This window comes from Choloepus didactylus, chromosome 11, assembly GCF_015220235.1.
Source record: "Choloepus didactylus isolate mChoDid1 chromosome 11, mChoDid1.pri, whole genome shotgun sequence".
Taxonomy (NCBI): Eukaryota; Metazoa; Chordata; class Mammalia; order Pilosa; family Megalonychidae; genus Choloepus; species Choloepus didactylus.
Window position 1 is genome coordinate 40,677,440 of NC_051317.1, and position 3,715 is coordinate 40,681,154.

The 3,715-nt window shown below is 41.5% G+C and overlaps 1 pseudogene; it reads right to left on the minus strand.

The window, feature by feature from the left end:
- Positions 1-1,936: 1,936 nt before the first annotated feature.
- On the minus strand, positions 1,937-2,510 carry LOC119506304 (annotated as a pseudogene).
- Positions 2,511-3,715: the final 1,205 nt, after the last annotated feature.

Here is a 3,715-nt window from a genome sequence, read left to right on the forward strand (position 1 = left end):
TATTAATTCAATTTAGTATCAGTCCAAGGCTTTAAGTTATCTAATGATCTTGGAAATTATCTTCTACCTGACATAATTACTGTTGAAATAAAATTTGTCAGAATAATTATTAAAGCTGGTAAAATGCAAATTTGCATTTTTCATAAATTTAAACATTAAGTAGAAGTAATGCTATCTTATTCAATCAGTAAACCACATAAGTTTAGGAAGAACATACCAAAGCAGAATAAAACCTTATGCATATATTATCCTTAACACCTATAAGTCAGAGAAGACAGCTTTATTTATTAAACCAAAAATATTAACATAGTTTCATTTGCAAAAGATTTACCAAAATTTTATGAACTTGAATTCTTAAAAAACATTTCTGAGTTAGTTTCCATTTCTGGGAATTTAAGGAATATCAGTTTATATAAGTACTTATTTATCTGTAAGCCAATCAGAATAGATTTCCTTTAACTTAAATTTTATAATCTAATTTATTAATACCATCTGGAGGTAGAAAAACTATACCCTCACACAATAAGAGGTAAAGGCTTTTCTGAGTGACAGACATATAAGCATACAGACACACAGAGAGATAAAGCTTATAGCTTCAATTATACAATTTCAGCCTTGGGTCAAGCATAAACACAGAAATATAAAATGCTCCAGTTCATATATCCTCTTCTCTATGGGCATGATATTCTCAATTGATTTGAGATCAAAATAGACGAACAGAAAAGACCAACAAATCAGATTCTCTGCCATCTGGCACTCAACAGATACAAGATCTTTATAACCCAAATGGTCAAACCAAGAAACCAAAAGAAGCTGGCACCAAAAATCTAACAAGGGCTGAAAAAGAATCAAAATAAAAGCTTTACTGTGCCACCAATGGACAAGAGTCCAGAGCTCAGAATCAGGAGCTGGCCTCACTGCTGGGTCCTTTGACCTCAGTCACCTCTGACCTCACAGGTCAGGGGCCTCCTTACCTGGGTGGAATAAAAAGGGGGATATGAAGCTTAGGTCTGGTCTCATCTAAGTCTCAGCACCAAAACTGTGAGAGACAGAGATAAGGAGATGATCTTATTCAGGCTATTGCAATAGAGAAAACGTTCATTAATGAGGATTGTCTTAAAGAAAAAGAAAGCAGCCTGGCATTTAATAGGGCAGGGAAACCAGAGTTACTGAGGAAGGGTGGAGGTGGGTCTTATCTTGGAATGTGCAAGGGCAGAGTGGACTTAGTGATTAGTCCTTTCTCAGAATGCAAACGGATGAGAGATTTTAGAGAGCAAATGAATGGTGGGGGTTTTCTTAAACATCACTGCATCCTGGGATCACAGAGGTCAGGTAGAGGGTCAACATTTTGCAATGCTCTAACGAAATTTACAAGCCACAAATTCCAGTCTGAACAATAGATTATAAGGGCACTCTATCCATTAGTCACCTTTTTCATGTTTCACATTCTTTTTTTTTTTCATGCTTAAAAGCAAATGTATTCAGTTTCTTTCCAAGCAACCCATAACAACAAGGTATCTATGTGCTTGCTATTTCTTTTTCCAAATCAACAGTTTGGGACAACCTTTCAGGATCCATTCATCCTCCACGGTGAGCCATTTTGTGATGTGTTCTGATAAGTATCTTATACAGGGAGGAAAGAAACATTCTTGCTGACCTACAAATTAGCCAAGTAGGGAGTGTAGAGTAATGTCTCTTCCATCACCATAAAGCTCAAGTTAGGGCCAATAGTTAAGTTGTACTGAAAGATGCCTACAGCAAACCATTCAGTCCAGCCACTGCAGGGAGGAAGGTGTGAGAGAAGAGAAGGAGGAGGGTACTCGATGTCCTATGACAGAGTGTAGAGGCTGCTGGCTGCAAAAACACAACTGACACTTTCTGATGAATGATGGAAGAAAAACAAAAAGTAGGAAAAATGCAAATGAAGTCATCCTCTTTAGGATGCCATGCCAAGCAGAAAGCCTCCAAAAAATCCCCCTGTCACGAGAACATTTTTCTTCACAAATGATACCACCTCCTCAGCTTTGCTTCTGACTTCAGTAGGTTTCTGGTTGCTCTTACGGATTTTCATCTGCTTGTTGGCTTTCTTCATATCCTTCTCTACTTGCTGCCAGTCAGCTCTGATGTACCCAGTATGGTTTGCAAGCTGAAAGAGAAAAAAATCGACCTTCCACAGCTGTTGCAGCCAACTTTCCAACTTTCTGGAATATGAAACCTGTGGACCATCCAGTAATGCCTCCAATTAACAGCTGGGTTGCCACGCTATACTTTTCGGCAGAGGGCCCAGATTCCTGCCCCAGGAGCTTGCTCCACCATGACTGCTGCTTAGCTGATTCCGCAAGGTCCAGTGAGTCAAAATTTCCCTCAAAGTTTCCTTGACTGGACCCAGCCATTTCGGCAAGCTCGTCTGGCGAGGACACCCTCACAGGCTCCGCGTGGAAGCCTGCGACAAGGTGCCCTGTAGGCACCGCTGTCAGGTTGCTTCTGGCACGTGGAAGAGATGTTTCCATTCTGACGGCCACGGAGGAAGAGCTCACATTCATTTTTAAGAGTAAACATGGATCTCGAACTTTAAAATGGCCTCAATAATCCTGTCCTGTTTTAGCTGTTTATAAAATTGCATTTAAATCACTAAAATATCATTTAAGGATTTTGTAGTATATCGTGTAATCCTGGGAAATTTTGCCTTATCTTCTTGTAGTTGCATGGAATCCTTTTGGGTATGCACTGGTTTAAACATTTGTGCTCTATCGGGTGTTCAATCCATAATGAGTGCCAAGGTCACTAGTGGGTGTGTTTTTCTAATGCTGACGTGAAAGCTTATTTCACAGACCACAAAATCATTATCTCCTGGGCCCTGAGCTCTGGCAGTGGACTCCTTGACCTTCCCTGCCCTTCCTGTCCTCACCAAGTGCTGAGTGGTAGATGTCAGTTGGTCCATCGATGACCAGCTCGCGACAACATTGCTGCAAACTGAGCCCATTTCCAAAGGCTGCTTGGCAGCGCCAGTCCAAATATCCACTCCATCTTATGGGTTTCTACCAGGTTTCTTAAAATTGTTTAAAGTGAGCCTTCTCTTCATTCATAGTCTAATTTTTTTGCTATGTATAGCTTTAAGTGCTCTGAGGTGACAGCTGCATTATTAACATAAAGAAATCAAGAAGCCAGGAGGCCCTCGTGACTGTGGAACTGAGACAGAGCTGGGGGTGAGGGGATGGCCGATGTTGGGGGCTCTTCCTGCACAGCCCTGGATTCCCGCTGCAGCCGTCTCTGAGCAGAGGTGCTCTTGAAACCTTTGAAAGGATTTGTGTCAAGATGCAGCTGGATCACGTAGTAATTCTTTCTGTGGTAACTCAGAACCCATCTGTGTTAGTTTGGATATATCATGTCCCACCAAAAGCCATGTAATGTAGTCTTGTGGGGGTTGATGTATTAGTGTTGATTTGGTTGGAACCTTTAGATTAGGCTGTCTCCATGGAGATGTGACCCACCCAAATGTAGGTGATAACTCTGATTGGATACTTTCCATGGAGGTGTGGCCCTGCCCATTCAGTTTAGGCCTTGATTAGTTTACTACAGCCCTATATAAGCTCAGACAGAAGGAGCTTGTGACTGCAGCTAAGAGAGGAGAAAGCCATTTTGAAACCAGAACCCTGGAGCAGACGCCAGCCACGTGCCTTCCTAGCTAACAGAGGTTTTCCAGATGACAATGGTC